At 40.6% G+C, this 13544-nt stretch overlaps 2 protein-coding genes across 2 annotated transcripts in view; one reads left to right on the forward strand and one right to left on the reverse strand.

Annotated features, from left to right (window-relative positions):
- RSPH14 (radial spoke head 14 homolog) overlaps nucleotides 1-13544 on the reverse strand; it is a 76621-nt gene that overhangs the window by 19190 nt on the left and 43887 nt on the right. The window lies entirely within an intron of this gene.
- Nucleotides 182-13544, forward strand: part of GNAZ (G protein subunit alpha z) — a 51535-nt gene continuing 38172 nt past the window's right edge. Inside the window, exon 1 of the mRNA XM_036393116.2 lies at nucleotides 182-593. The gene's annotated coding sequence lies outside the window, so the exon portion shown is untranslated. The remainder of the gene's footprint in view (nucleotides 594-13544) is intronic.

Here is a 13544-nt window from a genome sequence, read left to right on the forward strand (position 1 = left end):
ACCTTATGTAACGCGCGAGTGCAGCGGAGCGAGCGAGCCGGGGAAGAGGCGCAAACCCCTCGCCACCACCCAGCTCCTTCTGCGCCGCGCCGGGGCGGGGGCTGCGCTGCGGGGGCTGCGGGCCCGGCCGCCCCCCGGGCGGGAGCCGGAGCCGGAGCCGGAGCCGGAGCGGAGCCGCCCGCCGGCCGCGCCGCCGCCCCGCCCGCGGTACCCCCGCCGTTGGCGTGGAAACGGGCAGGCGGCTCCGGCTCCTCCTCCAGCGCCAGCCCCGCGCTCCCCCTGCCCGGCTCCCCGGCGAGAGCGAGCAGCACCTCCCTGTCTCCCGCGGGGGGCCGCCGGACAAGTGCTCCCACGGCAGCCTCTAGAACAGCCCGGGTTTTTACGGTTGTGTTTTCCAGGGAGAAGATGGGAAAGGGCAGGTTCCTGCTCCTGCTGGGGCTGTGGGGCTAGTCCCTGCAGTCGTGGTGTGTCTGCTCGGCAAATCACAGATGCTGATGTGAAAAAGGGCCAAAGCAGAGGAGAGGCGTCAGTGGATGCGAGCGTTTGTACTGATGGATTGAGGAGGTGGAAGCTGCCTGCCTGGTGCTGGAGAGGTGAGTGCAATATTCCGCATTTCCTTCTCTCTTAAATCAGTTCAGTGATGAACATTTCCAAAATAAAATAAAAAAGCACTTCTATAGCAAGAAGGAAAAGATGTCATTTTGAAACAATAAGCTATGCTTGTGCTGGATAAAAAATATGAGTGTCACTGTGAGGTAGGAACATTTCGCTGTGTGTAGACAAAAAATAGTAAGGGGAGGCAGGCTGCTGATACAGTGAAAATGACCTTCTCAAGGGATACCGGCCTTCTATTAGCTACTGCTTGGGCCCTTCTTCTAAAAATTAAGTGGTCTCCCTTTCCTAGCCTGAGTTGTAACCCATTAATAGCCAATACCTGAGCCTTAATAGGATCCGTTGTGTCCCCTTAATGATTCAGAAGATAATCCCTTAGATTCTGCCTGTTGGGAGAAGAACCTCCACGCTATGTAGCACCTCCTCCCAGGGAAATGCAGCCTGGATAACATTCTATCAGAAAAGACTCCTGCTGCCAAATTTCTGTAATAAGTGCTCCTGTAGCAGTCTCATGTGCTCATTGGAAGGATGTGTGGCTCTGCAGAGCCTGGATGCGTTCCCTCTCCGTGTGTGCCCATGCATGTGAAGGAATGAGGAGGGTTCATATTAATCTGCACCTGTGGACGGCTCCCATCTGCACTTGTGAACCACAAGTTTTTTGGTATCTTTGCATTTGCATTTTGGGTGAGTGCTTCATACACAAAACCTCCAAGCCTTCAATGTTAGCTGAGAGAGCTGCAGACAAATAGATGTCAGTTTAATTTCTGCTCACAGAACTGATCTGATCTGCTTTTGGCTCTTTCACTGGAGAAGCCGTTTAACGTGTGTTCTTGCACTATTTATTCTGCAAGATACTGACCTATCTCAACACTTTCCTGGGAAGATTTGAGAAAAAATCACTAGATTTCCCTCCAGCACTTCTTTATATTTGTTCATACACATTTTCTGATAGCCTCACACCACAAATTGATTTTTATTTGGGCTCAGTATTTCGCGCCATTGTGGGTCACACCCTTCGGGTGGCCATCAACATTTCCTCCATAAAGGTTACAACAGCAGGTCAGGTGCTCTGAATACCTACTTGTGGATCACAAAGGGGCAAAAAATGAGTGTGTATTTTGGATTTAGGGGAAATGTTGTCTGACTTTATGGATATAGAAGTTGGAAGTCCGAGCTGATGCCTTAGGTGCTGTTATAGGCAGAAATCCTCGCTTTTCTTCAACAGGCACAGATTTGACAGCTGAACAGACACAGCTCTGCAGAACAGAGAGTGTTTTGCCATTAATGTGGCTGTCTCCATCAAATCATTTGTTTGGAAGCTATCATGCAAAAAGCACAGATCCCTGCCCTTGGATTAAGGACATTATGAGAGGAGAGGCCTATGTGTGTAGAAGGATGAAGATCCAGTCTTCAAGAAGCCAGTGGCAGGTGTAATCAAAAGAAAACCTCTTAGTTATAAGGCATATTTAGGAGAAAAACTCATGTTATCTTTTGTTACCAAAGCACTGATTGCATTTTCAGAGAAGAAACCCCTTCTGTGTACGTATGTATGCTTATAAGGAAGAAAAGCTGATTAATTCTGTGCAAGGCATGGAAATTTCACTCTGACAGTGGACCTTACAGAGAGGAATAAACTCTGCATGCTACATAAAGAATGCTACAGCTCTGGCTGAGATTATGTGCTTGTCACTGCACAGGCGACTGGTGAGAAGAGTTGAGTAAGTCTTCTGCAGGTACTACCTTGAATTTTGTAAGCCTCCAGAACAGTTTCATGGTTCAGTTGCAGACCTTGGTTTTGAATTTAGTGTTGATAATCTAAAAATAACCAGCCAGGTAGCTCTGAAGGACTGAAGTGAAAGTGCTCTGGTTGTCTCAGTTCTGACTGTGCACTGATGGAAACAAGGTATGTTAAATTTTAAGAAGTGTAGATAGAAATTTGTCCCTTCTTAAGGAATCTACCTGCTAAGCTGTGGGGAAGGGGATAAGGATAACAGAAAATTCAGTAGGTAATAAAAGCTCAAATCCTTCAAAGGTGAAGTCAGCTCTTCCTCTCCAGCTTAAGCAGATAAGGATTTTGACAGCAGCCTTGCTTGATACACAGGGGTGAGGCAATACAAGGCAATAATGCCTTTTCTCTCTCCCCCTCCATGAATTAAAGAAAAATACTTTCAGTTCCTTTGGGTTAAATCACAGCAATCCCACTTATTTCAGAAGAGATTCTTCAGATTTATGTAACTGAAAATGAGAGATGAATCTGACTATTTCTGCTGAAGTTTTGGCCCTGCTTTCATAGGAGTCACTGGAAGTTTTGTCATTTATTTCAGCTGGAGAGAGCCCAGCACACACAGTTTCACTGATCAGGTTCTCCCTTGCCTTTAGGAGCAACAATGTTGAACAGTTTTGGTTTCAGTGAAGTCGCAGGCTCAATGACAAATTCAGAAAACTAATTCATAAATTATCAGTTATTTGAATCATGCTTTTTTATATGGAAAATGAGAATGTTATTCTCATGTTAAGGTTGACAGTACCCACCCTCAGCAGTAACAGTTTCTACACAAGCAATCAACTATTTTCTTTTTCCTAAGAGAAAACTTATTCAAAGGCCCTTAAAAATCATAATCTTGGCCTACATGCATAAAATCATATTTATACTTAGAGAGAAGAATTGTCCTATTTTTATTTTAAAAAAAAGCTAAATTATATTCTTTGTGATCTCCAAAGTATCCAGAATTAATCCACATCCCTTACTAGTTACAACAGATTCCCTTCACTTACTTGAGAGGATAATATGCCTTATATTTTGTATGTTATATTCAAAGTTCACATTTTTATTAAACTTTCTAGAATTCAAGAATGGTGATTAGGAAGTCCAAATTTCAACTATTACATTGATGAAAGCATAATTCCAAGAAAAACTACACTGTTCCAAAGCAACCAAAATGATTCTCTTTGCAAAGTTCCCTGGCAATTTAAGGTATGTGGAATAACAAGATGACAGAGAAGGGCTAAATACAGTTTGATAAATTCTGTTATTGCATCAGGAGTTGATACATACTAACAATTTTAGTTGTTTTAGCTTTCAAGTGGAATCAAGGGCAGAATTTAACCCTTGACATGAAGGCTACAGAGAAAATGCTCTTCTGTGAACTGTTGCTTTTCCTAAACTCTGAAGGGCCCTGGTGGAGTCGGATGGAAGGAAGAACAGATCGGTGATGGGGCCACCTCTTCCATCCTACCCAGACTTCAAACATTGGTTATTATTAAATACATTTAAACTCACAATTCACAAAACACATGGCAAAAATTCAGAAGATAACAGCTCTATATGTTGGTTGGTTTTTTTTTTTACTTCTTCAGCTCAGAGCATTTTCTGTGGTTCAGCAGAAGCTCAACTCTCCTCAGAATCCCATTTTATTATTTATTGGACACCCAGGGAATCATTAGGGAACACGGTTTTACCCAACAAATCCTATTTGCCTTTTGTTTTCTCTTTAAGCCCCTTATACCAGAGAGTTGTTTCTTCTCTGTTTTCCTAAGCCATCACATCAAAAAGACAAATTTGATAACACTTCCACATGATCCTACATTGCAGAAATAACCTGTTGGATTACCAGTCAACACCTTGGCCAACAGAAAAACTTCAAGAGGCAAATCAAAAAATTCTAAGTATTTGTTTTGCTCACACACATCAAAAATAATGACTACAAAGTAAATAATAATTTCATAGGAACTACAATTGGTTAATCTGTTATTTTTACAGTGGATTTATGAAATAGTAATTGCCTGGACTTGGCAGTTGGAAGGAATTATTCTCATCATTTTCAGACATCCATAACAAGGACATGTACATACAGAGTAGTTGTTAAGGCTCCCTTTTAGCTGGTGGAAGAAAAAGAGATTTCTCCATTGGAGTTACCCAGACTAGTTTCTGACTACCATGTTAGTGTGAGATTGAGCTCTGAAAATGAGAGCTGACCTCTGGAAATGACAGCTCCTCTCCACTGCCTCTGAGGGAAGCAGTGAGTGAGTAGCTCTGAGATAGCCACCTACATGCAGATGCTAAATCTGCACAGATGAATCCCACTCTTACTGTCTATAATGTAATGTTTAACCAAGATTTACTAGTTAATGATGAAGATATTTTCATAGTTCACCATAAATATTTGTAAGTCATAATGCAGTTGCCATTCCCTCCCTACCTGCCCTGTTTCCTTGGTACTGACTGGGCTGGCATTGGCTTCCTCCTCAGAGTATCCCAACACCACTTTGGTCATGCACTGGAAAGGCTTCACTGAACAGCACCAGTAATCCAAATCTTTTATCAGTTCTTCCTGGTGATCCAGGCAGTATTCTAGCACACATTCCCACTGTGTTTCTACTGATTTTCTGTGCCTGCTTTCTACATTTTCAAACCTTGCCCAGACAATGTGGAATAAGCACCTTTATCTTCATAAACCGCAGAAATGCAAATACAATTAGGCAGCATAGCAAGTGTTGATGTACAAATAGAGTCGACACAGTTGTGTTGTGGAAGGAAACAACACAGTGGAGCTGAATTGATTACAATTCAGTGTCATGGCACAGTAACAAAAGCCCAGCTGGGTGTTTAGCTCTGAGAGGGCTTGCTGTGCAGAGGGGGCATGCACCTGGCTATTATATTCCTTCCTTTAAAAGAGAAAAGTGTGTATGATTCAAAAGGACACTCACCTGCCAGCTAAGGGAACATCTTTCTGAAGATAATACAATTTGAGCTATTAGGTTGGATCTTTCAAGTAGAGAGTTTTGTCTCTGAATATTACCAGCTCAAGTCATATAATACAAATACTGGAATGTAATATGATTTCTTTTGGATGTATAATATCTATTTATACATATATATGTATTAGGGCTTGGTTGTTTGGTTGTTTTTGGTTTTTTTGATGTCTTATGAGGAAAGAAAGACCAGGATACTGGCTGTTGCCCCTCTCTAGTGTTGATGTTACAGGAGAGGATTCAAAACAATACTATAGGAAATGTTTTCCATAACATTTAAAGCACTCAATTCAGTAAATTAATGCATATGATGCTAACCAAATCCATTACAAACTACAATTTTCCAGAATTAACACCATTGCACAGGAGCATCTCTCAGTACTGCCAGCAAGTTGATTGTTGCAACAGGCCTTGGCAAGAAGGTTTTCTCTCAAGATGCCTTTCTGTGCCTGACCTTTTAAATTTGGCAGAGTTCAGGGGACCACAGCAGAAGCCATTTTGTGATGGGAAGATATTCATATATTCTTACCATTGCTAAGAATCTATTGAGCTTCCATGTTATATTGCTCAGTAATGGTAGAACCTCACCCTAGTCAGTCATTTCAGAGACATGTTTTTAATGTCTTTTTCAATCCATCTATGTCCATGAACAGATAAACTCACCTTAATTTGTAATTCAGTGACATTTATGTAGGTATTTAAAATTCTAAGGCTAGCCTACTCCAAATTTGAACAATTGTTCTATTATCATATTGTTTCTCTTCCCTGACTAGATGTGCAATAAGTCCTCTGATTATGTTTCATGCTGTGAATGTTCCTGAAAGCAAATCTGAACTTTGCCTCATAGCTGTGATTACACAGGTGTGTCAAGTTTGCTTTTTGCATGTGTGCTTACAAAAAGCAACAGAATACTGAAGACTTTATGTAATTTTTTTGAAGTTACAGGAACAAATTTTTGGCTACCAGGTTCAAGGGATCAACAATTGTTTTAAATGTGGCAAGACTTGAGGCTGATGTGCAGTTCAGTATTATATCAGCACAATATTATTTGCTCTCATAGGTCAAGTAAATATACAATGGTCTAAACAAATTAAAGTATCAAGTAGCATCAGGAAGAGGTAGGAACATTTTTGTGACTTTTAACACTGAAAACTACAATTCTCCCTTTTTCCAGTGAGGCCTCATTGTACCCTGCAGTCCTGAATGGTGCAAATTCTATATAACAGAAGTTAAAACATCTCTAAAGTAATAACAGTAATAACCCACCATATAGACAAAGAACTGAATTATTGGATCTCTTACAGTCCTGTTCTCTGTCAGCACACACAGGTTATAAACTAAAATTAAATGTTTACAGAGGATATTACTCTGGTCTGTGACAAGAAAAACCTCTCTCTTTGCTGTATCCATGGCATAGCAATTCTACCCTTTTCCCACTTCTGCAGTCAAGGAAACCAAGAACAGCCACTGATATTGTGGCCTCTTGGGATCATACCTGGAAACTGTTCTAATTCACACTGCAACTTAGGCAGCCCCAACCTGGCTCTGCAATAAAGGCTGGATCACAAAAATGCCTTTCTCCCTCAGATTAGGACTAGAAGTGTTTGAGTTTCTCTGTATTTTTGATTACTTTATGTTGCTTTTCTAGTTGTGTCTTCTGATACTGGAAGGCAATGAACCCCAAGTAGAAAATGCCAGAATATTCCAATTCAGAGATCATTTAGGCAGAATAGATCAGGTAGAAATGGGTGATGCCCATTATAGTAAAAGTGGGCTTTGAAGGGGAGATTGGGCACACAGGATTATGGAACTCTGGGACATCCTTTCAATATTGTAGACTTCATTACCAAGTGATGGGAGAATCTCAATGAGCAGCACAATTACAGTCTCCAGGTATTTTCAGTCACTATTTTCTTTGTGGTGTTGGATACCTCCCATGACAGGAGCCTGTAACTCATCAAAGCTTATCTATACAACTGTAGCCTTGCATTTTGGATACATTATGTTTTCATGATTAACCTGTCAAGAATTATTCACAGACCTCATTGAAAGTTTACATAAACAAGTCAATTCAAGAAAATAGGAAAGTGTTTGTTTTAAAGGAGAGCAGATGGAATGCTGTCAATCTGTGCAGCACTGTTCTTACTCAGCTGTGAGATATGGTGCAAATGGAATTTCGGAGACATGGCATTTATGATCTGTCTTTGTCTATGTTGCAAAATTTATAGTTGATGGAGGTATGTTAACAGTACATCAATCTCATTGTTTACTTGGTATCTGCATCTTATTATCAGAATCATCAATTATAGATTTCATCATTTCTAAGATGTAATTTAAAAGGATATGTTTTTCAGAGTTAGCTAGTCAGAAAATACATAGAAAATACTATTTTTCACTGCAGTTTCTTAAGCTTCTGTTGGGATTAGTCAGAGGCAAGTGGTGATCAACCACTTATAGAAGAAATAGAAGGTCAAGATTAAAAGATTTCAGAAAATAATACAGGTGGGCAAGAGGTCAAGGACTTGGCTCTTCCTTTTAACTTTTGCAAAATCCTTTAGAAACGTCACCTTTACCAATGAGCTCCCTCCTGCCATCAACACAAAAATTGACAAGGGACAGTTAAAATGATTTTTGTGCAGAGCACTAGTTAAGAGGGGACATGAGAATCTGAAATACAAATCAAAATTGTACTTCATTCTTATGAACTGAAAAAAAGGAGTTCTCAGAATATCCAAGGAGTCACAAACAGTACCATGATGACAATGTACTGACTTGTTCAGTGCCACTCCTGTGTCTAACAGAGCAAAACTACTTAGAGCTTTTACTGGAGGTTTCCCTATTGCCCTGAGCCCTCAGCCAGCAAAGAGGTGACACAAACTGGGGTTTATTTCTCCTGAGCTATTTGGCATAAAATATTCTTTGGGATGAGGAGACTGCCAGTAGGTGTGTGTCAGTGGCATTGCATCCTAATGGGATTGCTGCCAGCTGGAAGAGATTGAAACCAAATTGGAATTGCTATAAGGTGGGTTTGGGCTGGAAGCTAGGCCAGCTGGGAGTTCTGTAGCATTGTCTGCCTTGGTGCCTTTGGCAGAGGTGGGGAGGCACCTATTGGGCGTTTTCCTGGAGTTGAGAAGTAAGAAATTTTATGTGTCTTGTTTTCTGGAATGCCTGTGGGCTTTTTGGGAGGATTGTGGGTTGTTCTCTTACTACTAAGATGCATCCTGAGGGGGAATTTTTTAGCCTTGCTACAACAGAGATACAAAAGTTGTTTGAAAGTCAGAGATGGCTTTAAAAGGCAATATCTCTTTTCATAGTAAAAATAATCATTCCAAAACCTCAATTTAAAAGTCTTGAGTTATGCTGTAAATGAACCAAAACATAACAAAAGCTGTGCTTTTAGGCACAATTATCCAGGTAGTTATCAGTCAAGGGACTGTGTGATACCTAACCAGTGGTACCTGAGGTGACTGAAAATGCAGATCCCACACCTCACCCCAGTCAGCCAAGTGCCCTCAGAGGTGTTCTTGTAGTCATTTAATGAAGTTCTCAAGATGAATTATTGTTCTGCTGTGCATTGTGGATACTTCCCTCCCATCCTCTCCCCTTGGTAAATCTGCTTTGTGAGTTTAAGGTGGATTTGAAATCCCACTGTTTTGACCCAATGTGGCTTGCTGAGAAATTCCTGTCCAGCCCCTCTGCTGAAGGCTGGATGTGCTGTGGGTAACCTCCACCATATGCATTATTTCATGTCCCAGGTCTGTGCCTGTTTCACAGAGCTGCTTCTACAACGATATCAACAGTAGATTTTTAGTGAGCAAAAAGAAATAAAATGGTGACTCATCAGCTTTTCCCCTGCATATCTCATCTGTGTGAAATGCAGAATGCTAACTAGAATAGTTAGGCATCAGCGATAAAATCCCAGCTTTCTGTGCCATCTTAATAGTAGGCTAGAGTGTCACCAGAAGTATTTTTTCCTGGTAATATGAGAAATGAATAACTAAGGATCCACTGCTGAATAATGAATAAACTAAAGGCTCGATTAGCACCTTTCAGCTTTCAGATAATTTTAGTGCTGCAGCTTCTTGAGTCGAGAAGAGATGTCACTGAGAGTAAAAGAAACAGAAAAGCAACAAAGCAACCACCTGAGAGCTGCTGTTCAATCTGTGCTGTGAGGGTGGTGATGCACGTTTGGCTGGTCAGTGATGCTCCCCCATAAGCTGATAGGACAGCCTCATGCAGACAAAAATTGCAACATTTGGGGGTATTGCTGTTAACAGTAACAGTAGATCATGTGTGTAGTATCATAAATCAACCCATCAGTTCTCAAAACATGATCCAAGAGCCTGCTTCAAACAAAAGGAATGAAATTACCAGGGCCCCAAACTGGAGAGCTGACCTCTATGTACCTTAAAGAGGAGGAGACGAGTCCAGTTAGGGTGGGATTCAAAAAGGAAACTTTTCTGACCTCAGCAAAGGAGAACTTGTGCAACAGGAGAGAGATGGATTATTTAGAGACAGAATTGAAGGGCTAAAGGAGAAGTAAAAATTTAGACATATTGGCTCCATGACTATAGAGGAAGTTTGCAGGACTACAGAGAAGAAAGAAAAAAAGAGGGGGGAAATATCTGAATGATGAGAATGCCCTTACATGCAACACAACTTGAACAGGAGCAGTGATTACTCTCCTCCCCCTCACCCCTCTCCACACACATATAGACAGAAAAGTACTGGTAGTGTTAATGGAACACCAAAAATCATCAGTATGTGCAACAAAATTGGAAGCTACACCTGCTAGTATTAGTAGTAGTAGTACAGTTACCAATGAAAAATAAAACATCAAGAGAAATTACTGGATTTTGGTTTATCCTTAATAACAAAATTAAATCCATCTATCATTCCTATGTTTCAGGTTTGGGAAAAAATAACAATTTACAAGCTTGCTCGAGGCTGAAAAATAACAGCTTTGCCCAGCTAAATCTAAATCATGGTACTCCTATGTTAAAGTAATTACCCAGATTAAAAGTCCATCTTCCTCAGAAGATGGACTTAGATTTAGCAGTTTATTTTGTTGCTTATCCATTTTAAGAGTAATTTATGGTAATCAATATACAATACCTAATGTTTTGTATTTGTTTTATAGACAAAAAATATATTCTTTGAATTATATGAAAGCCATCTACTATTCTGACAGAATCAGTATAGCCCTATGAATACATGAAATCATCCAACCAAGTCCTGTCATAGTATGACTCAAAATGGATGTGGTCAAATCTGGCCTCTGCTCTTCCAAGATTGATCAAACTAGGAACAAACATAGTGATGAATACCTGCAGAAGCCAGGCTGGGAACATGTGCACAGAACAAGAAATTAATGTTGAAACACAATGATACTGATCATGCTTCAGCATTTCCTAGAAATACAGTCATGCTGAGATCATACAAAAGCGGGGAGCTGGAAATTAAACTATTTTTGTATCTATTCTTACAGAAGTTCTCACCGTAGATATTCCAATATATGAGGAGTATGAATCATGCACTGAATACTAAATTTTCATCAGTAAAACAGTCTCTATTGCTGGCACTTTGGTATCCTGCTTGCAGTGTTGTTGAATACATTGTTGTTATTTTCATCCTGTTCCAAACCAAATACAGGTTCATTTCAAAACGTACTGAAGTCAACAAAACCATTACTTTTAATGGTAAGTGGATCACAGCCACAGCATTTTACAGGGTTTGGAATGTTTTTACTCTTATTTTCTCTAAATAAATACTGTCACTGTTTCTGATGAGGAAGAGCTATGAATACCCTCACCCCAAAGTGTCACTTATCATAGGGTGCCAATTCACCATAATTACTTAAGTTCCTCCAACTCATTTTACATTCTCATTTAGTGCCTCATTTAGAAATATTTTTCATCTCACTAGAAAAGCAAGGTTGAATAAGATGAAAGACCTAACATTATCTAAGGAGCTTAAACTCTTCAGAGCACAAGTGGTGAAAAACACACTGAGACTACTGCTAGAGATGTTTGCACTGCACCTTTAGCTTCACCTTTTGGATAAATCAGGCCTTCATCCTCTTCAAATCTGCAACCTACATCTCTATCCATGACCAACTTGCTTATTAAAAGACTTCTTTAAAAGTCTGATGGAAGGAATTTAACCACCAGTGTCCTCTAATATCCATTGTATGTTCAACATAAGCTGCTTAGAGTCAGTCGGGAGTTAGGAGGCAGCAGGGAGTGACTGGGATCCCTGTGCTGTGTCTGGTGGCTGTGGAACTGCAGCACTGCAGCTGGGCTGTCAGGAGGCTGTGATCACCCCTCCAGAGAGAAAGAATTGAAAGGAGACACTGAAGAGAAATCCTCGTGGCTGCTAAACCCCAAAGGGATGTGAGGTTCTTTCTGGCAGCAGCAATTATCGGTGGTGGGGTTTTCTGTTGGTTTTGTTCAGGGGGAGGTGTCAGTGAAGGAAAAATGGGAGCTAAAGAAGTTGATGCATCAGATACCAAGGTCTTTTTGCTTTTCTTTGAGTGAAAAAGAACTTAGTTTCTATAGGTCTCTACAGAACTTTATCTAGCTGGCAAAATGATGCCTCGGCTTGGCTTTTGAAACCAGGAGCTTATTGGCCATTGTACAATGTTGTGCTTAAATGTTTCTGGTGCAGAGTAATTTTCTGTGAAGTAACATATATCTGTGTTTGGCACAAAGCAATTTCATATCAAAACTAGAACATGGGTAACTTCCTTCATATTTATCTTATAAAAAAGGTCCTTTGAATTAGAGAGTGGCTCCAACAAAGCTCAGCTGTCTGAGATGTACCTGCTGAAGCTCTTGCAGGCAGCAGGAGTGTAAGACTGTCAAAGCTTCTGAATTTCAAAAGAGAAGCAGAATGAGACCAGGCGTAGGCTGCAGCTGTAATCTGTGCTTGGTAGCATCCAAGTCCTCTCCCATGAGTCACACTGCTGAGAACATTGTGGATTCTCTTTAGCCTCTTGGGATTTATTTTTTTTGGCCCTGGACTGCAGTCTAATAGTTCTTCCACTTCTCATCTCCCTTTTGCAGATAAAATAATGTTTAATTTGAGTTGTTAAGAAGAAACCTAGAAAATCCACAGTTCTGATACCTTCTGACATAGTTCATATGGTTTTATGTGTGGCCTAGGGGTGGAAAATACTCTCTACCCTACCTACCCCATTAACCCCTGATGATAGCCCTGCATTTTGTGCTGATATTGACACTCCCTTTCTTTCTCTTATTATATTAGGAACAGCATTTTAATCCATGATTCTGTCTTGTTGTGAGCTTAGTAACCTGACAAGAGCGCTGAAGTTTTCTTGTCCTTCCCTAGATTCCCTTGTCCTTCCCTAGATTCCCTTGTCCTTCCCTAGATTCCCTTGTCCTTCCCATCATGAGAACTATTGGCTTTGTTCTTTCACTGTACTGCTTTCCTCTCTTCCATTTTGACCAGCTCTTCAATGTTTTCTCTGTATCTTGTTGCTCTTTCCTCTCATGCTTTCATTGAGCTGCTGCCTCTGAACTCCCTTACGATTCATGTGAATCTTCTATAATCCTTTTTTGACTTTTTCTCATGTTGGGAACTTACTGCTCCAGCACACTCATTCAACCTATGTCTGTTTTTCTGTTTTTTCATTCACCGAGGTTCTTTTGATTTGTTCTCTGTGAAACATTACTCATTCTCTGTTGCTTAGTTTCCAGCTTTAACTATCACATTGCCAGTCCTCCCCTGCTTTCCCCCAGCCTTTCCATGAATTCAGTGGTTATTGCTTCTACTGAAATGGTTCCTGTATTTTGCTCTTCTCATTCCAAAACCTTTTGCTCTGCCTCTCCTTATAAGTCTATTATTGCCAGCTTTCCAGTCCTGATCCACTCCCAACAATGTCCTTTCTCTAGCAAAACCATTCTGATGGAAGTCTGATGATCTAGGCAATTTCTTCCACTGTGAACACCCTGGATTTATTCTCCCTTTTTTTTTTCTCCTAGTGTAATTAAATTCCATATGTGCAGACCCATCTTTACAGATTCTGAGTCAATCCTTTCTCTATGGTCTTTTTTTTTTTCCTGTGTGCAGATTTCTGCTGATCTTATGCCAGTATGATATAGTAAGATGTGCCCATCTGCTCTTCTCGCCTCATCTTTCCTTCCTCTATTGCTATCTCT

Source organism: Molothrus ater, chromosome 18, assembly GCF_012460135.2.
Source record: "Molothrus ater isolate BHLD 08-10-18 breed brown headed cowbird chromosome 18, BPBGC_Mater_1.1, whole genome shotgun sequence".
NCBI classification, from domain to species: Eukaryota; Metazoa; Chordata; class Aves; order Passeriformes; family Icteridae; genus Molothrus; species Molothrus ater.